The following is a 24,634-nucleotide window of genomic DNA, read 5'->3' on the forward strand; positions in this document are numbered from 1 at the left end:
AATCGTAGCTCAGCAAATGGTGAAACCTCTTTAGATTTGGAGCCGTATGTTTTCACACTTAAAATAGTTTTTCTTTTCTTTACTCGGCATTGACCAAAGGGATTATTGCCTTTAAAACCGATCTGCTTATTTTGGTGCGCCTCTTGATGCAGCTCTTATCTAATTAAACATTTTTAGCGCAAAGTATCCTATTTTAATAAATTCTAAAGACAAAACAGTTCCCAATATTCTTTTTCTAGAAACCCCGCTCGTATGATCAAATAGATCTTTTTATATCGACAGAAGTAATGTATTCAATTATAAGCTTCAAGCAGTGTGACATATCATGCAAATATCGAAAACACTCATTTAGATGTATTTCCAATCCGTATTTTTTTTTTAACTGTAATTAATGTTTTTTTTTATGTATAGCAATCACGATTGTTTATTGTTCTCACTTGACTGTACTTGATGTTTGGTTCCTTTTTTAACCCCACCGCCCTCTGCAGGCGCGGCTCCGAGCACTGTCCCCCGGAATCAGCTTCTCCTGGTAGGAGGTGTCCATGTCCTACACACACAGTCGCTTATTGACACACACTTACATACACACACACGCTTTATACGCATACACACAGTCCTACGTGCATACACCAGGTCTACGCACACACACACACACACACACACAACTATACACACGTAACCGCGCTGGAGGAATAGCAGGCTTGGGGGGGGGACAGGAGTCGTTACTAGAAACAATAATTCCAACGAATAGGGTCCTATCGCAACTCGTGATTGCGAAAATTATAATTTAAATTCAAAATTTCAAACTTCATTTTTTTTTTTTTTTTTTTGTAAATCTTGAAAAGTTTGACAGATGCTTTTTCCAGAAAGTAGAATAATTGGTATAGCCTTTGGTATAGTTTAAAACTAATCGTGAAACATAATCATGCAACGAACCTAAGAAAAGCTGTTACAGCAAAAGAGAACTCATTAAGAAAAACGAACTCAAGCAAGAGGCGAAGAAGAAAAGCTATTACCGAAGGAGAAAACCTACCAAGCAAAACTATGATGTAAGGTAATGGGAAAGAATTGCATTTCTCGCTTATACTCGCAATTACGTTCGATGGGCAGTTTTCACTATTGAGGCAGTGAGAAGCAAAGGGACGTAAGTGCCAAAATTAAAAATTTGGAGATAACCAGTACAAATAGTAGGGGAACCTCTCCTCCGGCTTGAGGCGAGAGATAGTACTAGTAGCCCTAGTAGGTACTGCTGTACAGCATGATTTAGAAAAAAAATCAATGAAAACCTACCCAGGACATTACCTTTAAACGAGTTTTACTCAAAAATTGAAAATGTCCACTTACATCCCTTTGCCTCTCACTGCTTCAATTTTCCTATTACAAGGCTACCAGATCAAGGAAAATTTTTTTAACTGTTTAAATTTTTGCTCTTTGGAAATGTTAAAGCTATTTTATTTTGAAATTTTGAATATTTTCTCTGAAAGTGGGGGTTTATTCTATTGATTATGATCCCGTCTTTTACAACTAGGCTATTACAACCAGATGAAAGTGATTTTAAAAGCAACACATAAGAGTAGCTAAAGAAAGCAGAAAGAAATGAAGCTAAATTTATTTGAAAAATTACAAGTAAAAAGGAGCATAAAATTTACAAGTTTTGGGTTATAAGAGAAAGTAAGGACATTATGTTCAATGATAGTTAATTTTAGTGTTTTCGCCATTGAAGTATTCTTTGCGAGGTTTTTTGCACGCGAAATGTATAAGTGCAGAACACTCTACTGCTTGGAGTGCTCCTAATACAAATGTCTTGCTAGCAGACCTAACTTATGTTATATCTTGTAAACAAGCACAAATGAAACACTCAGTTCGATATTATTAGGAAGATGTTACTGTGTTGCCATGCGATGGCCAAGTCTCCATATTTATCACAGAAAGAAAAATGTCTGATATTCATTTGGCCAGTATAAATGTGGCAAAGTGACTTAATAGAAAACTATTTGTGACAAAGTTGTCAAATAGGTGCTTCCCAAGACACTAACTAAAAAACAGACTTGTTTATATATATGATCTCACAAATTTTACGATGGAAGCGAGACGTTAATTTTTGTACATTTCATGACTTCATGGAATTTCATAATTTCAAAAAAGAACATAAGTTGCATACAGTTCAATTAGACTAGGATAATAAAATAAATTAGTATAAATAGCTTTTAAAACTATATGAGAGGATGTTTTCTAATTATATAATTCTTCATTTTCAATAGTTTTACCATATGATTTGGTTGCGACATACGATTGTAATACAGACATATACCTAAAAAATTGAAATTTTAATTTTAGTTATAATTTTTAGCACTCGCGACTCGTATTTGTATATTATTGAAAACGCTAAGGTAGAGAATGAAAAGTATTTGATTAAACTGCCTCTAAAGTGATGGACATCTTTTCCAATAGAAATCGGGAAAATGCAATCATAGAGATTATTTTAGTAAAAGTCTTTTCAATAATCAATATAAAATTGTTACTTATTTTCAGTGATACGAAATACATTTAGAATGGCATTTTGCTGCTTATACAATGCACATATGCAGTGTTCTGTATTGTGGAATGGTGGAAACATTATATTTTTGCACGTTTAAAAGCCTTATTTCATATTTACGCAATATATAATATAAATTCTGAATAAAGGAGTAATCCTTTCCTTCAGAAGTCATTCCTTTTATTTATTTACTTTTTGAACTGAGATTCTTTTCTGTCAGTTAGTCTTCCATTTTTTGAAACCAATAGACTTAACATTAAAAAAGATTTATATTACGATTTAAGGTTTTTTTTTTTTTTTTTCATTTTACAGCAGTGCTATATTTGATTAAATCGATGGCAGAAATCATTGAACCTATGTTTGTGACTGTGTTTGCAACAGCCTACGGAATCACGTCAGTTGGTCGATTGGCAAAGCCAATTAGGTTTGGTCGTGTATGGCAAAACTTGTAGGAGAGCTATCAGCTAGACATCCGAATAAAGTAAATTCATAAATTAATTATATGTCCTAGAAAACGTATTTTGTAGCATCATACATCATAAGAGAGTAAAAAAAGAAAAAAAAATCCTTTTCACCGAAAAGTAGTAGAAAATATTAAAACGTTTAATTGCACACCATTGGTCAGATTTTGTAAAGCGTCTTTTCATATACTTAACTCTTTTACGGGGTTCCTTGGAAGTACGAAGCACGTGCCTATAGTCCTCTGAAACTGTGTGAGATTTTGCGTTGTAATGTTTTCTTTTATGATAAGACGGTGGCAAAATATTGAACAATGAATCAATATCCGTTTTCTGAAACGCATATGATTACTAAAGCATGTTTCCCTATTTTGTTTCTTCTTCATATGAGTGGAATATATATTGTACCGTTTGATGCATATCATAGCAAATGGAAAATATTTGCTTTTAAATTTATTCTCCTTCTTTGGATTGTTCTATCTCTTGTGTGCACTGCAATAGATTTGAGACACCTATTTAATCAAAGAAGAGGACTGCAAGCGTATGTTTTGTCGTCTGTATTAAAAAGTTTGTTAAGGATTATTTTGGTTTGCAAAAGAAAATCTATCAGCGAAATGTTACAGCATGTTCTGCGAGTTTCTTCTTGCGTCTTGAAAGCACAACAAGTGAAACAGATGAATTTTCAATCTGTTATTTCGTCAATTTGTGTTGTGGTTTTAGCAATAGCATATACAGTTGTGCGTTTCTTTTTTAGCAGAAACTTAAACAGAGAAAGGATTTGTGTCCAAATTACCGATGAAAACTTTTGCTCATTATTTATGTTTTCAATGCAAGTAATAAGGACAATAGCTATTTTCGAATCTGTATTTATGTTAGGAAGTTTTTTCATGTTTTACAATTTGATTTGCAATCTTTTAAAAATGCAATTTCAAATGCATTGCATATTGGTAAACAGCTATCGTATATCAAAAACATGCTTAATAAAAATGTATACACGTATCACAAAAAGCATGTACATGTCTGAAGAAGCACTGTGCTTGCCTATTTTCATTAGCTCAGTGATCTGCGTTCAGAAAATCTTTTTAGGGTCATATCATCTGTTCGTTACCAAAGCCAAAAATACTACCTTATACATATTTACAATCTTACTACACAGTTTTCTTCTGGTTCTTACCTCCTGGTGTGGAACAAAAGCAATGGAAGCACAAGATTCGTGCAAGGAAGTCGTGGATAATCTTCCCCTCTGTTCTCCCAGAAATTATTGGAAACTGAAGTTGCTTCTGAGAAAACAAAAATGTTGCACAAAACTAACGTTATGGAAATTAACTCCAGTGGACAGATTGCTAGTTTTTAGAATCTATGGAACACTTTTAACTTACGGAGTTCTTCTTTCTTCTTTTGCGTAATTAACAAGGTTTACGAACAATTTATTGTTGAATATTTGCATCTTTTTAAAGTCGCATAATAATGGGAACAAAAAAAAGTTTCATTTAAAGCAGAATACATTACTAAAAGAAAATTTGAGTTTCATTTCGGAAACACTTTTGAAAATAATCTCTTCAATAAAAAAACAAAGAGTTCGCCAGCTGGTTAGTTGTAAGTTTGCTTACTGTCATACCTTGAATCAAGCCCTGAAGCTCCTTAAAGCATGTTTTTCTCCTTAAAATACAAATATGTTATTTTTCTATTCCAACTGTAAGAGGGATTATTTGTTTAAAATATCAAATCGAAAAAAAGCAATACCTTTCCAAAATATTAAGGTATTATTTAAAAAATACACAAGCCGCATTTTTTTTAAAAGTTCATCGAAAAATAAAAACGCCGCTAATATGCTCTACTGTACTTGTATATTCTCCAGCTATACTGAAGATATTATTGCTAAAAGTATTTGAGAAAAATTGTGGTTGTAACTTCAGCATTTTTATTTTGGGAGCTGTTGGCAATTTTATCTTTTCTTTTTTTTTTGCTACCTATATGTACGGCAATGGTGCGACATCTATGTAGGGGAAGGGTGGGCAAAGTGGCCACTGCGGGCATAGTGGCCACGGCCGATTTCTCTGCCACCCAGTGGCGCTACGCAGCGGCCAACGCCTCAACTACTGCGTGAGACCTTCATTAGTGTTCCATAGCGTTGTGAAGGTGATCAGTTTACGTGTTCCGATTTTAATGTCAAATTTGTTGTTTTTCAAGTTGTTGATGTAAGGTAAGTGGTCTACTTTACTTTGTATATCTATAACTACGACCCTAGTAAGTAATGCTGACAATAACCATTGAAAAGAGTGTAATTTAGGCTATCAATTCATGTGTAGGAGTAAGAGCTGGGTGTAACAGGTGTCCGTGTAAAGTCGCATTTTTGTAATGGCGTCAGAAAGGGCAAAGTGGCCACAGCAGTGGCCACTTTACCCTCTACCGTGGCTACTTTGCCCGACACCAACAATTTTAGTTTTTAATATAAAATATATTTATTTTACCTGTCCCCGAACCCAGGTTAGGTATCCTATAGCAAGTATTTAGTTTTATTTTAAATATATTTATTAATATATAGAAAAAAGTAAAATTAAATGTCTTGTATGCAACTACAACTTATTTCCATTTTTTTTTTCAGTTGGAGTCATGGTCTCTAAATATAAACGGAAAAGCGAGCAACAGTCTTGGGATCCTCAGGCGATGCAGCGGGCTATCGACGCCGTGAAAGATGGTATGCCAATGCAGACAGCTGCCAAAAGCTTCAATGTTCCAAGGAACACGTTGAAACGCCGGGTTTTAAATAGGAACCAGCATGCTAAGGCAACAAACAAAGTTCTTGGCCACTACCGTCCTGTTTTCACTGCAGAACAAGAAGAGCAGCTTGTAAAACATCTTCTAGAAATGGAGATACGCTTTTTTCGGAATCACTGTACCTGATTTGCGGAGTCTTGCGTACAAACTTGCAGAGCAAAATAAAATCCCACATAACTTCAACAATGAAAAAAAAAATGGCTGGGAAAGATTGGGTTAGGGGCTTTAGACAGCGCCACCCTGAAATGGTGTTGAGAGTACCAGAGGCAACTTCGGCGGCAAGAGCTCAAGCGTTTAACAAAGTAAATGTTTCGAAGTTCTTCGACATTTTAGAGGATATCCAGAAAAACCATTTATATCCTCCTCACAGGGTTTACAATGTCGACGAAACAGGACTTATGACTGTCCAGACTAAATCGTCAAAGGTTTTTGCGCTTAAAGGCAGACGACAAGTTGGCTCTCTCACATCTGCTGAAAGAGGTGTTCTTTCGACATTTGTAGTTTCTATGTCAGCAGGGGGGACTTTTATACCTCCTATGGTCATATTTCCAAGGCAGCGGATGAAAGTTGAGCTCCAGGATGGTTCTCCGCCAGGGACAGTTTTCGCCTGCCATCCATCAGGATGGATGCAAACGGACATTTTCACTCAATGGTTTGAGCACTTTTTACGCTTTGCTAAGCCTTCAGAAGACGACCCTGTTTTATTGGTACTTGATGGACATGCAACGCACACCAGGAACCTTGAATTTCTAGAAAAGGCCAGGAAAAACCATACAACTGTGGTTTGCATCCCCCCTCATTGCAGTCACAAGCTCCAGCCGTTAGACGTTGCGTTTATGGGGCCATTTAACACCTATTATGTACAAGCAATTGAGAGATTCTTGCGAAATAACCCTGGTAGGCAAGTAACCCAATATCAAGTGTCTCGTCTTCTCGGGGAGTCATTTTTGAGCGCAGCTACTCCTACTGTTGCGGTTAACGGATTTAGAAGGTGTGGCATAGTGCCAATCAACAGAGATGTGTTCACTGAAGCAGATTTTATTGCTTCTACAACAACGGAAATTCCCAATCCATCTCAGTCACACCGCACAGCTGACATCAATCCAGTTTCACCGGACTCTGATAAAGAAGGATCTGCTGATGCCGATCCCAACGCAAGTGCAACATCAGGGCCTGTTGATCCCGATCCCGAAGAAAGCACAAGCTCAGGGCCTATATTAGGTGCCGGAGACCCCACAGCATTATTTGTTCTCGTCTCTTCAACCCTAAATGCCTCAAATGATGGTCGTCCATTAAAACCCGATGCCTCATCTGCTTTAAGCTCCATGCCTAGTACTTCATCTGCTGTAAGTCCAACCGCCATACCCAGTACATCATTTGCTGTTAGCCCTCAAGATATTGTCCCGATTCCAAAAATAAATATCATCAAAAGAAAAAATAAAAGAAAAAAGGGTTCGGCTGCAGTTTTAACCTCAAGCCCTTACAAGGCTGAACTTGAAGCAGCGAAGGCAGAAAAGGAAGACAAAGAAAAACTGAAGAGGATCAAACTAGAGAAAAAAGAAGAAAAAAAGAAGTTGGCTACCAAGAAAAAGAAACCAGCTGTCAAACAGAAAAGGAAACCAAAAGTGGGAAATCGTGCTTTGTTTTTGAACGAATCTGACAGTGATGAAAGTGACGTGGATTGTTTGTTCTGCCAGGACTCGTTCTCAAAATCAAAAGAAAATGAAGGGTGGATAAGGTGTTCGGCTTGCCACAAATGGGCACATGAAGCGTGTGCTGGATGTGAAGAAGAGGACAATGAATTTATTTGTGACCTGTGTAAATAGACTGCAAACATGAGACAAAAAATCATGAAAGTTGTGATTACATTTATTATATTTATTACATTTATCTTAGTTTTGTAAATTATCTTGAATTTGTGACAATATATACATAGTTTGGTATTTATAATGCATTTGTAGTATTATTTTTGACATCGGGCAAAGTGGCCACCCTGTGGCCGTTTTGCCCTACCCCATCGGGCAAAGTGGCCATTTGGTAGGGCGTGACAAAACAATTATTTTTATAAAAAGTAACTAAGATAGAGGTTAATACTATTTTTTTAATGAGTATAACAATATATGCTATCTTATAAATAATTTTCATTTCTTTTGAACAATTATAACTGCTTAAAAAAATAAGTTTTCCTTAGAGTGGCCACTATGCCCACCCTTCCCCTAGCTGTTTTAGAAACATCTATGTTTTTACCATCAATGTTTAAGGCCGATGCTTTTTCTAGCACCGATGTTCTGCATTTATACTTTTCAGATATCGAAGTTTTATATTTGAACGGAAAATAAATATCCTTGTAAAATATCAATATGTTTACCGTTTTCATTTGTGATAAAAGATTTATTTTTAATTAGTGATTGCGAGATCTATCTTATCCGAAAGAGTCTTTCATTGTTAGTTGTTTATAGAAATAGTCTTATATTGCTGAAAAATTAACAATCCTTTTTTCTAGTGCAATGTTTAAAAGAATACTAAGAGTTTCTAAAGTTTTCCAAAAATATAATCATGAGTTTATTTCATTATAGTTTTCTTCTAAGATATGTATAAGATATTCCTATAGTTGATATTCCTATAGATAGTGAAGGTATTCCTATATTATTTTCTCCCTATTCTCAATAAGTCCTTGATTTAAAAAACTATAATTTTTATTTAATTATGTACTTCTTATGCATGTAAAGTCGCTATAAGTATTTATAATATTTGAATACAATTTGAGTTTTAATCATAATTTGTATAATTCTTCCATGTAATTCCGTTGAAAGTAAGTATGCTGAAACAATCATTTATTATGTGTTACATTTCATATTTTCTTCTTCACTCTCTTTCTTTTCCTCTCTTTTTTTTTTTTTTTTTTTGGTGTGTGTGTGTGCATGCTATTAACTTTACAAATTTCTCAAATTGATTCTTATTAAATTATTAAATAAATTTCTCTCCGTTTTTATATGATTCAGTTGGAAACTTAGAAGTTTTTTACGAAATTATTCCAATTGTATTGATGTTTCAATTTTTTGTATTTTTAATTCATAAGGTATTCATCCCTTTACGTTACTTAATTTGGAATGCTTATAATTAGTTATCCTTTGTACTACTAGCTTTTCTTTGAAAGTAAAAAAAAATCTACACAATCAATAAATTGATTGCAGTGAATTTAACTGCATTAAAACATCTTTTAGAGTTTATTATGCAGGGTTATACATTAGAAAGTTTAATGTTTCAGAGCATTAAAATTTCAAAATATCGAGGTGTTGGTGCATCGATACCACATTGATCTTTTTCCGTCGATATCGCACCACTAATGTACGCTGGGGCTCAACAATGGTGGTTTTTCTTTTTTTTTTTTTTTTTTTTTTTCATGTTTTTAATTACATTCACCTTTTGTGACACTACAATTCTGTTTCCAAAACAGCAAACCAATCACATTTTTAACATGCATTTATTAATCCCAAGTAAACAATAAAACAACAAAACGTTTTATCATATATTTGGTTGAAAGTTTTGACTGTTGACTTTTGAGCCGTCATTTATCTTGAAACCACCCACCTGTAAAATTCTAAGAAAAAGAAAATTTGTACATAAAAAAAATGAAAGGAAGGCCTCGTCGAATGAAATATGATCATGTTTTCTAGTAAATTCTTCAGTTGCATGCTTACCCAAAAATATTCTTTTTATCTAAGATCATTAAACTAAACTTAAATAATTGCTTATAGCAATTGTTAAACTCCTTTGTGTATTTGTCCAGAAAGAAAATATACTTGGCAAAGCTCTAAGCATGCTTTTTCACGATCTCATGTGTGCATGTACTTAAATGAAACTGCATATTATTTAAATGGGAAATTTTGATACTTTATGCAACAAAAGGTTTTAAATTAGGGCATTTAAATTTAATATTATTTATAATATGCGATTCCAGTCAATAGATACATTATTTTAAGTGAGCATTCATTGCATTCTTATCTTGAAAAATTAATTTGTAAATCTTTAAACTCATTATTGGTGTCTTCTAATCTTATGCTTAGCAAAAAATAGATAAGGATATATATATATATATATATATATATATATATATATATATATATATATATATATATATATATATATAACTTTCGTTCTGCATTTTTAGATATACACGTATGCTGTCCCCCCCCCCCCCCAACTGAAAAAGTTTTTCGTTTATATATCTTAAGGATACATTTTCTTTCCTGATCTAGTTTCGTAATAATTTGAAAACATTTTTGCTTTGACTGATTCATAGTTATAAAGGACTGAAACTAGAACTAAGCCTTCACCCAAGACTTTTTTTTGCTTTATTGCTTGTCTTTCAAAGTCTACATTCTGGGTTCTGGGACATCTTTTTATTTTTTATGTACAAAACCAATGCTTCTTCTTAGCCAACCTTTGGTTGTTGAGCCATTTGCTGACTCACTGACCAGTAAAAATGGACCTTGTTGATAAGGCTGTTTTGATATTTTTTACTATGGTTCTGAGCAGAGCAAGACTTTAGGTGTTCAGCGTTCTTGGTTTCGTAGCCACACGGTTGGTCACTCTTTTGATGCAGGACATTGATAGGGTGGAGGGGTGCAGCAACACAATCGTGCCGATCACCGAATCCACCAACGATTCAGCAATTTTTTTTTCCTGGTTTGATTATTTGAGAGTTACTGGAAAGCTTTTGAATGGCGGCTTAGAAATGACCCCCCCCCCCAAAAAAAAAAAAACGCTTTTTCATAATTATTAAGAGTTTCAAGCTCAGTTGCTGCAGAATATATGGCGGTTACCTCGCCATCATAATCACTAAGGGGGTATCCCAGAGCAAAGTAAACCGAGAATTCTTGACAATTGTAGGTGGTGAATGTTTCACCTGTTCCTGCTATAGAGGAACCATCTGTATATATATATATATATATATATATGAAGCCAAGCCGGTCTGGGGATCATGGATAGCTTGGAGAGCCGCATTTCTTAGTTTTGAATACAACAATGCATGCTTTGGGAAATGATGAATTGTTAGATAGTCTTCTGCTTCGGGTAGATGTTGGGAAAAAAGTCCTGATGTGTGATAAGTGAGGCAGATTCACAAGGGTGATACCATATTTTGTGTAAAGATTCTGATAGCAGATTATGAGCGTTTGTTGGTCTTGAGTCGGTCTGTGACTTTTTTGGCAACTATTCCAATATTTATTGATACGCTTGGAGCGCTACCAAATACACAATGAGAATTTTTCTCTCTGTACTTCCAGTGGTTCAATTTGGGACTGAGATTCTATTGTAGGAATTAGGGTGGATTAATCATCATCAGTTATCGTCCGTAAAGCAGTATTTTACGGTTACTTCAACGCCTTTTTTTTTTTTTTTTTTTTTTTTTGAGGACAACCTGGTGAATATGAATCAAGCATGAGCTGCCCTCGAACTTTTGTGCTCATGCATGAAATTTTTACCCTTTGTCTTTCGCTTCAGTCGGAAACAAACAGTATTTGACTGATTTAGTCTTAAGTGCTCTCGTCGAGTCTTTATTATTATTAATATTATTATTTCAAGGAAAATGACTGAAAGATTGGAGCAGTTCTACTACATGGAGTTTTTCCAGAAACTGGGCGAGAGACAAGTGGAAGGCATTCAGAAGATATTGACTGCTTTCGATGACAATTTTCGAGCATTTTTCTCGCACTTAATTCAGACCGTTTTGGCATATTTCGTTGTTTAACAGATCATATACTCTCCTGATGCGGACCTCAGAGACTTCTAGCTGTTCCCCAAATTCAAGAGGTGACTGAAAGGAACGAGATTTCAAGCAACAAAGAACACTAGGGGTGCAACGACAACTGGGTTAAACTTTTTTCCGAAAAAAAAACCCTTTAGGAATGCTTCTAGCAATGGCAGCATCTCTGCGAAAAGCATGTGAATTCCAAAGAGATTACTCTGAGGGTGAATCGGTTTTCAACTCTCTATGTTTTAAATCTTGTTTTCTGTGGCCAAAGGTCGGATAATTTTCGAACAGACACTGTACTGTATGCTGCTTAATGTGTCGAAACCTTAAATCATGCATTAACTTCAGCTTAAATTGATGCCATACACTTTTAAGAAGTGGAAGGAGTAATTGTTTAGCATTAAATATTTTTACACAATAACTCTAGAAAATTTTTAAAAATAAGATGCCAACTGTCGATTCAGCAAAAATTAGCGAGATTCCTTCTGATCAATACTAAACATTGTTACTATTTCTTCTATAAATAACTGTACAGCTACCTTTCCTGCGTGGAACCGTAAGATACTAGAGACTGAAAGTCTTTAAAATGTTTTTCTTCCCACTCTGAGTATCTTTTATGCTGTAATTTTGCTCCTTTTACACAACCGTTTTCGTTATTGTAATTTCCTGGACTAAAAAGGGTTTTGTCTTTTTGTCTTAAAAAACTTGAATCAATTAGTTTAAGCCCAATCTTAATGAAATTAGAATTTTTATCAAGTAAGGTTGATTCTTGAGCAGCTATTAGTCAAAATTTAGCTCCAACTAAACGCAAAAGGGACACTACAAAAACTAAACATTGTTGAATTGGAATCAGCAATAGTTCAAATTTCTCTTTGTACAAAAGGGAAAGTTGTTATTTTATATGTTTAGTAATATTTTTCTAAATAATTATTCATAAAAAGCAACTTGATTGATTATTTTGTTTTGTCGATACAATGTTAGCACGACAAATAAGTTACAGACATATGTCTAAAAAAACGATAGTTTACATTTTAATTTCCATAATTTTAGTTATTCATGTTTGTTAACTATTGTAAAGTTCAGTATTGGAAAATAGTAGAAACATTAAATTTTTGTAAGCTGGAAAATCTAATTTCATTTTGTCGTTTACACAAATCTGCATTTAAAAATGAATTATCCTTTCATTCTGAAGCTATAGATGATTTCTCTTGAATGGAGATACCATTTTGCTTGCTAGCCATCCATTATTCAAACCAACTAAATGAACGAGAAATAATTCAACTGTACAATAAGAACTCGGCATTAAAGTTATCTTTTTCAAAATGGCAACTAAATTTGAATAAATCGAAGATGGAAGAAGCTTTCATAGCAGCCGTAACGTTTTTAAGAACTTTTCAGTTATTGGAAAGACAATTTTTTCCATTAAAAACTACACCGTCAATAATGATAATTTGCCAAATATTATCGCCAACGTTGTCAATTAAACCATGTCAGTTGTGTGATTATCAAAACCAATTGGGCTCGGTCGTGTTTGGCGAGACATCTGATAACAGAGGTGCACCACTTTTGTAATCCATCCTGGAAGATGTATTTTGTGCGGTACCGCACATCTTGTCAGAGTACCAAAGAAAAAAGAATGAAGCAATTCAAGTTTTCTGAAATACGTATGATTATTGAAGCATGTTTCAGTAATTTGCTTCTTCTTCATGTCAGTGGAATATATGTTGTACCTCCTAATTTTGATATTTATCACAACAAATGGAGAACATTAGCTTTCAAATTTCTCATGTTTCTTTGGCTTTTTATATCACTTTTTTGCACAGCTGAAGATCTCACACACTTAATTCATCCTTCTGCAAGAATTTCATATTTTATTTTAACGTCTGTACTAATATGTTTTTTGAGGATTGTATTGGTTTGGAAACGAAAATCAATAGGTGAAATGTTGCAGCATGTTCTGCAAGTGTCTTCCTGCGTCCTAAACGTACAACAACTGAAATGGCTGAAATTCCGGTCCATTGTGTCCTCAACTTGCGTTTTAGTGTTCACAGTTGCGCAAGCAGTTATACGTTTCTGCTTTAGCCGACCCATTGACAGAAGCAAGACTTGTATCCAATTTTTTGATGAAAATTTCTGCACAGCAATCGGGGCTTTTAGACGAGTGAAAACGGCAATATGGGTTTTAGAATCTGTATTTATGATAGGTAATTTTTTCATGTTTTACAACTTGATCTGTTATATCTTAAAAATACAATTTCAAATGCATTATAGATTGATAAAAAGCCATCATGTATCAAAAACATGTTTAATAAAAATGTATACTCGTATTACAAAAAGCATGTTCCTGTTTGAAGAAGTGCTGTGCTTGCCATTATTCATTAGTACAGTGATATGCATTCAGATAGTTTTTTTGGGATCATATAATTTGCTTACTACTGAAGAAGGAAATACGACCTTTTACATATATACATTCTTAATTAGCAGTTTTTTTCTGGTTCTTACTTCCTGGTGTGGAACAAAAGCAATGGAAGCAGAAGATTCGTGCAAGGAAGTCATTGATAATATTCCTCTTAGTTCTCCCAGAAATTTTTGGACATTGAAAAGGCTTTTGAGTACAAGAAAACGTTGTACAAAACTAACTCTTTGGAAATTAGCTGTAGTGGATAGATTATTAGTATTTAGAATATTTGGAACACTTTTAACTTACGGTGTCCTTCTTGCTTCTTTTGGGTAGGTAATTGGATGATTGCTTTATTTTCCCGTCCTTGATGCTGTTTTGAAAAGAAAAAAAAAAGTTTTATTTAAAACTGAGCATTCAATTAAAACGTACAATCAGTTTCATTTAAATTATACTTTTGATGACAGTGTGTGTATTAATAAAACAAAGATTTTGCCTATGTGTATGTATGTGTCGATTGCTTCCTGCCAGTTAAAAAGTTCCACGAGTTCGAAAGTTTGGTTGTCTTGAATCCGGTTCTGAAGCAAATCAAAGCGGTTTTTCCCCCCTCAAAATACAATCATGTTTCAGGAGAGGAGATTTAAATTTCCGATTTTAAGATTAGTTATAAATTTGAGAATACCTGATTGGAGCATTGTCGTGCCTTTCAGATTTAAACAGCACAGTAAAACCTACAACACTAATTACAGAGGTGCACTTTTTAAAAACTCCGTCGAACAACTAAAATGGCAAATACTGTTTTTTAAATTAATTTCTAGCTAATCCAGTTGCGTTACCTTCTCGTGATAAAATTATGAGAAGAGAAAAAAGAAAACATGATTTTATTATTATTTAATTGATTTAAAATACTTTTAACCAAGTGCTTTTTTTTTTAAACTTATTCTTTTTTTTTTCTTTTTTTAATGAACTTTACATGAAATTCAATATTTTCAGTGAATCTTTTATGTTCAAAACTAATTTCAAAATATACTTATAACATGTTCATGTGAAAGAATAAAAACATATTTAACTTAGCTCAAAAAATCTCAATCGTTAAGCAATTCAAATAATTAAATTTTTTTTCTCTTCAGTCCAACATCAACAATTGACCAATAGTAATATTTTATCATCTGTGTTTCTGTTGAAAGATTCTTCTTGCAGTTATTTTAAGGCCTCATATGAAGCAGTGAGGAGCAAAGGGATGTAAGTGGCAAAATTAAAAATTTGGAGAAAACCAGCACAAATGGTAGGGGAGCCTCTCTTCTGTCTAGGGGCAAGAGATAGTACTAGTAACCCTGGTAGATACTGCTGTACAGCATGATTTAGAAAAACATTCAATGAAAGCCTACCTAGGACGTCATCTTTAAAGTCGTTTTACACAAAACTTGAAAATATCCTCTTACATCCCTTTGCTTCTCACCACCTCATGTGTTTTATGCGCTTAAATGGGGTGTCACTGAGCAATAAAAATTAATTTCACTTTCTGGGGTAGGAGCTTCATTTGACTATCAGGATGAAAAGAGGGTTAACTGTTAAAATTGCGACTTTCCTCCTTTTTTTTTCTTGATCTAAAAATGTACAATTTACTGAAATTGAAAAATTAATTACACATGCAAATTTGATAGCGACTGTTATTATTAGTATTATAACTGACATTACAAGAACCTAAACGGCTTAACAATTGCACCAGAATAATGAATTTAATTCAGATAAGGTGCATATGCACCCTTTCGGAATTAAATTCACTGGTTTAGATCACTAGTTAGAATTAAATTCACACGTTTAGCTGTTTATGTTCTTATAATGGCAAGTTCACATCCTTGTATTCCATAGATATGATACCTAATTCCGAATTTCATTGAAACCGTGTTGGGTCACCAGCACCTACATAGAAAGTCTTATCATTGGTTTCGTCACGTGACCGAAAGAGACCGAGAGGGAGCGGAAATTTCCTGATGAATATAGCTTTAAGTTATGTCTCTTAAAATACCAAAAATATTATTTTGAGAACAGTAGTTCGCCAAACATATTAACATAGATCAAAGGAGAAATCAAAAGTTTATATTCTAAGTTAACGCTCTTTCTTTCTTTAAATTGAGCAAATACATAAGAAAGAACGTAGGGAATAACAAGATTACAGTAACCAAAATTTCGATATATTGAATCATATCCGCATGATTTTTAAAGAGTCTTCTTAGATTAAAAAATAATGTCTTAATTATCAATATTATAACGAAGTAAACATAAATGAAAAATTTTCATTTTAACTATCATAGACGAATATTTAAACGGGAACAACATACTTAAACTTTCTCATCCGCTATCATAGAGGCGTTAACGTACTTAGTAACGCAATGGCTATCACAATGAGTTATTTTTAAAAAATGTATAATTGAATATGAAATGCGTTCCGCATAAATATTAAAAGATACATGGGAATTATGTAAATCATGCGTCACTATCTACAACATAAAGTAATCATGTGAATATGATGCGAAACAGAAAGCAATATTGAAAAAATGTCAGGTGTGAGTGAAATATTATATTATTTACTTTCCTTTGCGACGTAAGTTTCAACTTTTCCAATCGATTAAAACAAGTTTTTAGCTTCATTCTTACAAGTTTTCGTGAATTTAGTAGCTGCATTCTATTAAAATTATTAGAATGACGACAAAATTTAGTGATCAGAATTTCTTTTATGCAAAATGTAAAAAATATCTAAAATGTGAAAGTTTTATAAATACTTCTTTTATTGCAAAAATGCAATTTGCGGGAAAGAATAAGTCATTGATGGCTTGGAAAAGAAAACAAAATTCTTATCTATTCTTATGTTGTAAATTATATCCATTATAGATTAGTAAAGATCAAAGATTTTAATTTCTTTTTTATTCTTCATTGCAACGAATGATTAGTAAAATACCTTTATATTTGCATAAAACAATATAAAAAGGAGATTTCTTAAATCCAAGAGCGAACTCTGCTGTACAGTAACATTAATGAACAAAAATGGCAAAGAATTCGAAACTTAATTTGAGATTGGCGCACGCGTTGGCGAGTGTTGAGAGCGCTAAACAGCCAAATAAGGATTTTGATTCGGCCTTTTTCTAGTACGTCATCGCTGATTTAAGGTAACTAGTCCGGTGGCCTTCAGTTATATAGAAGGTGGTAGTTAGTAGTTAGGTGGTAGTCAGTTACATAGAAGTGGATGCTCTTCAAAACGCTAAAGTGGCAAAAATAGAAAAACCGCAGTAGATGAGACTTCTGGATCAAACAAGGCCACCTGAAATACATAAAATCTTAAACCTCCGTTACAACGTGTTGCATTACAAACAAAAATTTATCTCCGTTGTGATTGTCTTCTAATACTTATAGGTAACAAGAAATTTGTCCAGAATTGAACGAACCGACTTTTGAATATATCAACATCGAAGCAGCTCTCCCTCCCCCCCCCTCTCTCTCTCTCTCTCTCTCTCTCTCTCTCTATATATATATATATATATATATATATATATATATATATATATATATATATATATATATATATATATATATATATATATATATATATATATTACATACATATTACATATATATGTATTTCTCTCTCTCTGTTTCTCTCTCTCACTCTCTCACTCACTCACTCACTCACAGCTTACGCCCTAAATTAATTCAACTACATTTTTAATTTTTAATGAATAGACTAATTTAAAATGTATGGGACTTAAGTGAAAAGAAAATAAGGTTAATGTAAAATGTTATTAAATTAATATATTTTACTACTTTAATGAAATGACCTTTATTCGGTTGTTATTATTTCTTTAAATATTCAAAAACACTAAAATGTTAAATAAATCTATTGGAAAGTTGAGCAATGTAACAAATATTACATATTTTTAACATTTTCTTTTGTGCTCGGGAAGGTTACGTAAACAAAATAGCTAGTTTTGAATAACAACTAGCTATCATATTACACAACAAAATAATGTATCTATAGTTGGGGCCAGGGGCGGCATTTCAGCATTTCGTTTGGGGGGTCGAGTTTTTTGAACATGAATTTCCTCAGTACGGTATAAAATACATATTGGTTAACAAGAAGTGATAATAAAATGGTTTTAATGTTAAGAACAATAAAGCAATATTGAAGTTGAGACACAAAAGTTATCTACTATAAAATGACTGACCTGATTGAAATAGTCAAAAAACAATGAAACAAGAAAGTTATATTAAAAAACACATTTCTTTCAAATTCCGCTCTTTAAAGTAACCAAGAAAACTTTTTAAATTGGGCTAGTATTCATTTAGCGTCATTAAAAAGTATAGTCGCAATTCACAAAACAATTCCTCTTCCTTCGTGCTATACATTTTATTTATAAGTGTAATATTTTCTTTTTCGCTTTATATAACCGATCTACATAATATTGGACAGATTAATGATAAATATATCTCATCAAATCCTGTCTCAATTTCTTGAGAAACTGAATTGATCATTTTATTCAAAATAGTGATTTAATATTTTGACTAAAACTTCATGTGATTTTGTTACCTCTTCTACATTGGCATACAGTAAAAACTGTTATGGAAAGTTATGTCACAAAGTTTTACACTTTGTTCAAGGGCTCAAGCGTGCATTAGTGTGAAATCAATTATCAATAAAAGAATTAAGGTTAGCGGATTGAAATTTTTATGATAGAGTGTGGCATTGTTCAAAAAACGCTCCGCAGTATAAATAAAGTAAACAAAAATTCAAACAAAGTCATACATATTAAAATGACATCAGATTTTCTATGATTGAAAAGGTCACTTTCCAGTAATTCTTCCACGGGGTTTTTATAGATTTAACTTTTGAATACCATCGTGTGTCACTCAGAGATTGTCAAGTAAAGAGCCTCATGATATATTTGTTGATGTGAAAGTATTTTTTGATGTGTGATGTTTTTCATAAAGAGCATATCTTTACAAAGAGTTTCTAAGAAAGCATATAATGTTGCTAAATCGAGTGTCTAAAATATGTTTCTAGTACAAGGAATCAATGAACACTTTTTAGCTTAACATTAAGTCATAATATGAGCATAAAATTTTATGTAAAATGACATGGAGTTTACGCGTAACAATTGCGCAGTCTAAACACTGTACGGGCATCTCATAGAAGATTCACCATCATAGCACAGAGTACACAATTTTGAAATATTTAACCCATATGAAGAGATTACTTCTTTAGTTAAGGCTAACAATTATTCTCCATCTGTTTTTTCTGTTCTTAAAATGCAAGCAAATAATTTTCTAAGTTATCTAAATTGAATTTAGCCATTTTTTTATTATTCTTAGCGAAAAATTTGGGGGTGCAACCGCCCCCTCTCGCTCCCCCTATTTGCCGCCCCTGGTTGGGGCAAATCTAACCTGACAACATTGTGCAGGTTACGCAGATCTTAATCATAGCATTTCGATCCAGCCAGGTTAGGATTGCCTTATTTATAGTGCTAATTTTTCAAATATACTTAAAGCATTCCAGAAACTTGCAATGTTTGCTTAAAGTAAATGTTTTTTCCAAGCACAATGCCGTTTGTTACATACTTTTTTAATAATTTGAGAACTCAATAAATATTTTCAATCTTATAAACTGTGATCGATAATTGTCACTTTTTAAGTCCATTGTAAAAGCTTAATATAATTTGTGCATTTAAAATACAGTACACTTAAGATAAATAAATACTTTTGTGCTGAATAGAAAAGTAAGAAATAACAACGTCAAAACGCACAAATTGCAGATTACTGCAGACACGTGTTTTGGCGTTAGAAGGAACGCCTTTTCAATGCAAAAAGTAATGAGCTTATGGATGAAAAGGCATCCGACGAAAGCTTTTGTCGGATGTATTTAATTTTCGGGATTTTCACGTGTACTTTTGGAAATTTAAGTCTCGCGAAATATTTTTGTTTTTCAACTTTTGATTCTTTACATAAAATTCACGAACTTTCCAACTCGCGAAATCACCGCTATCTTCATTTTCCCAAAAATAAGTGCTATACGTGACAGCATTTTGGAACAATGATCTCTTTGAAATCTAAACGTTCATCCGCGGGACATTCTCGAAGGCCAGAAAAAACAAACGAATCACTAAATTGGCGGTTATTGCTAATAAGGAAGTTTTCGATTTTTCAATTTTATTTTTATATGATAGAGTAACATGTATGAACATCATAGGTGAAAAAAATTTTGCGATACGATAAGTAGTTTTTTTTTTATTAATTTTTAAAGTTCAAGTGATTATGACGTCAAATGGAACGGAAAGTGACGTCATGCGCTCTTCCACCGCAGGAGAAGAAGAAGGACGTGCAGTTGACTTCGAAGACGAAACGTAAGGCTTACCTCTTCGCATTTAACTCCTCGCGTTTCTGGAACAAACCTCTCATCCTCTCGGAAATATTCAAATACCATCATTGACGTTACTTGAGGAAGATTATTAGATTGTGCTTTAACGAATCCGGCCTTCATAGTGTGTTCAAAATTATTATTGAATTTCTAAAAAATAAAAATATCAGCGCGCTTAAAATGTTCATAGCGAAAACAAGGGATCTTCGGCGGAAGGCTGCCCATTAAGGCCCTGTGACGTAAGCTCGTAACGTTTCAGAAGAACGCACTTTTGCGCGTGGATTTTTAAAAATTCATTAAAAATCAATCACGGTGTTTTAAAATACGGCGATGGTGAATTTTTTAGTTTTGAGGGTCAATTGACAATATCCAATAGTCAAAGTATGAACATTTAACAGGTTGCAACTTCCCTATTCACTTTTTTTCTAAGCCAAACTCTATTCAATGCAAATATTTGCGAAGTATGGAAATTACGATGCTAAACGAAGTAATGGCGTCAAACAGATAGAAAGTATGGCTTCGAAGTGATATGCCTGTGGTCAGCTCGTATTTTTATGGGTCTTATTTCTCATAGTATCCACTGATGCATTTACGTAACATTTGCGCCAATTAGATTCGTCTGAACCTTGTTTCTTTCTTTCTTTTTTTTTAAGTTTATTTAAAAGTAGTTACTAAAAATCGCTACAAACTGCCATTTTTTGTATTATGAATCTTTACTACTTACTTCTCTTACTACTTACTACACTACTTTTTTTTTAAGTAGCGCGCTTTACTACAAACTACTAAAAAATGTAGCTACTACAGTAGCGTCGCTACTTGTAGCGCGCTACTTTCAACCACTGCATATGTTAATAGTACAAATGGAAAATTCTTATTATTTAAAAGGTTCAGTGAGTCGGAAAAGTTGGAAAACCCCTGATCTAACACACGAAGTAGGACGATGTCTGGAATTCTTTGGAAAAAATCTTCGAATGATTTCACATTAAATCAACTCTTCACGTAACAAATGATTTTACAAACATTGAAATTGGATTTTTATGACGTGCGCTTGTGCATCAATAAGTAAAAAAATGCTAACTAGCAGCATTAACTAACAAATTATATTTACCATGGCAAGTTTTTTCAAAATTTTCCAGCAAATAAATACTTTAAGATTCAAATTAACTCAATTTCGACGCTTATTAGTTAAAATTCTTAAAATGACTCATCTGCACTAAAAAAAAATTCATAATTACGAAGTTTTTGTACATAAAAGTGTTTTTTTGCAGATAAAGCATATTGACATGATTAAAATTTATTTGCAGCCCTAGAGAAATTAATTACATATCATATAAAACATCCGATAATTCATTCTTAGTACAATTTTATTTGCTCTAGAAAGATAAAATATTGCTTTCTTTAAAATTGTGAAATTTCACAACAGCTAATTAAAGTTTCAGGTTCTACTTCAAACAAACGAAAGAGACAAAAATATATTTCTCGGAAAGCTTTGAAGCAATTAACGAACTCCGAGCCTTGAACCAATTATATATAGAAACACTGAAACTTAAAAATTCTAAAGATTTCTTTTGGCAACATAGTAACAGAAATCAGCTTACAATTAAAGCAACAGAAAGAATTCAATTGCTTGATTACTTCAGCATTTAGTTTCACCCAATGCATTTAAGATATTTTCCGAATGAAGGTTCAGCGTGCATTTGGAAAGCAAGTATTTAGGCATAACGAGCAAAATATTTAACAGATAAATGTTTGAATGAATTAACTAGGTACTTTTAATGAAAATTCTTTTGAAACATTTTTCTAAGTAATTAGACTTATTCAATCTATATGTAGACGAGAACCGATAGACATTTTATTTAACAATATCTAATTTTCATGACATATATTTGTTGCATAGCTATAATTGTTTCGTACAATCATATCATAATTGTCTTAACTCGTGGTCATCGTATTCACTTGAAATGCTATCTAAAGTAGTCAATAACTTAACTATTCATAAATATATGACTTTAAAATATTGCTTATTTAAATGGAGATTAATGAAAACACATAAAGCAGTATAGGTGCCGTTGAGAGACATTAACACAAGTTTGGTATTTTAGTTTATGAAACCATCGTTAAAAACACCGTAAAGAAAAAGTAAAGAATCACATGATATAGTTTAATTAATTCAGTTTATTTATAAAAACTATGAGAGCACATATGAACAATTGAAGACATTTAAAAACAATTTTTAAAAATCCTCAAGATAAAGAAATAACCTTTTGAAAATACTCAAAAAAATTCTATGACACAAAGAAAAGATTGTTGAATCATGGGGACGTTTTTCTCTGGGAAGTTGATACTATTTTTTAAAAAACTAGTAGGCTCTGCCCCCTGCTCGCTGACGCTCATAAATCCCCGAAGATTGCTTCGCAATCTTATTTGATTCGCAAGGACTGAAATCGTCAATTAAAAAGAAACAGATTAAAAACGCATTATGAGCTCCATTTGGATCAAAAAGCATCCCTACCCCGGGTTTCAAAATAACTTGTACTAACTTGCAGAACCGTAAGCGCTAAGGTGCTCCTGAGCATTACATAACTGCAGTTGTGTACGTTTGAAAAGTCGCTTTCATATTCGTCGTCTCTAGTAATATATTTTGCTTTTCAGTTTGCAATAAATTTGCTTTATTTTAACGATGGTAAGACATTATGTTCAAAACACTAACAGAACTACGTTAGGAGTCAAAATAAATATGCATGAACATGCCCCGTGTCCGGGACAAGTTTACGCGACCGACTTGGACTGAAAAATATTTTTTTAAACGGTTAAAAACACTGCCTGAGCAGCAACTGAATATACCAATTTTGACTCCATTAACTGCTACATAAAACCGCGATGTCTAAAATTTCCTAAGTTAAAACATAAAAATTAGAAAATTCATTGAAAAAAATCCTCGTAAGCGTGCCCCGGTTTACTGTACTCTAAAAGCACTTATCGTCTCGAGGCAGTAATTTTCGTGATTTTCTCAAAGCCGCGAAAATTTAAGCCTCGCGAAATATAATAATTGTTTTTCAGCTCTAGGTTCTGTTCAGATAAAATTTGCGAAAATTTAAGCCTCGCGATTTTTTTTTTTTTTTTTTTGAGCAATCACGATTGCTTATTGCTTTCATTTGACTGTTTTTGGCGTCCTATCATTTTATTTTCCCACCGCCACCCTCCGCACCATCACCGTCGACCGGCTCCTCACGATGCTGCTTCCATAGCGAAAGCCGCCTCCAGGTTGCATCCATGTCCTACACACACAGCGCATACATACACAACTGCACACACACATACACATACACACACATACACATACACACACATACACATACACACACATACACATACACATACACACATACACCTACACACATACACAAACACATACACACATACACAAACACATACACACACAAACACATACACACACGCATACATACAAACACCTACATATACACACACACAAAAACATACACACACAACTACCCACACATTCATGCCTGCACACAGACACAAACACATATGCCTACACACACATGAACATACCCCCTACACAGAAACGCACATACCCCCCCCCCCTCACACAAACACACACGCCTACATACACACACTCGTGATTGCGAAAAACATAACTTGAATTCAAGATGTCAAAATTCAAATTAATTTTTTTTTCCAGCTCTTGGTTCTGTTCAGATCAAGTTCGCGAAATTTTCAGTTCGAGTCACCACTCCCTTCATTTTCGGGAAAATTACGGCTCGCGAAAATAAGTGCTTTTGTGGTACTTTCACTAACAGAAGCAAGGAGTATTCCATACGTCAGCAGGGCTCCATATATTCTAAAAATAAGTAACCTATCCACGCAACACAACTTCCACAGGGTGAGTTTCATTTCCTTTGTATCTGTACTCAATAACGATTTAAGTTGCCAGAAATTCTTTCGATACTTGATGGGCAAATTGTGGATCAATTCTTGACATCTTAGTCCACTGTCGGCAACTTGTGTTCCATACCATGAAATCAGAACAATGTAGGAGCTGTATGAAAAGATTTTAAAAATATGGAATTCATTATGATTTGTTGCATGAAATAATGCGTAGAAGAATTCCAAGAAGATTAAAAACACTGCTATTAATGTGCTTATAAAAATAGGGAAGGATAGTGCATCTTCAAGAGCATTCATTCCTCTTTTGATGTTGTTGTAGCCTTTAACAAGTCGGATGTTGGACATTTGGTGGCTACGTATGATTTTACATTGGTTTTCGAACATTTTTCTTAGC

This window comes from Uloborus diversus, chromosome 4 (genome assembly GCF_026930045.1).
Source record: "Uloborus diversus isolate 005 chromosome 4, Udiv.v.3.1, whole genome shotgun sequence".
Lineage (NCBI taxonomy): Eukaryota > Metazoa > Arthropoda > Arachnida > Araneae > Uloboridae > Uloborus > Uloborus diversus.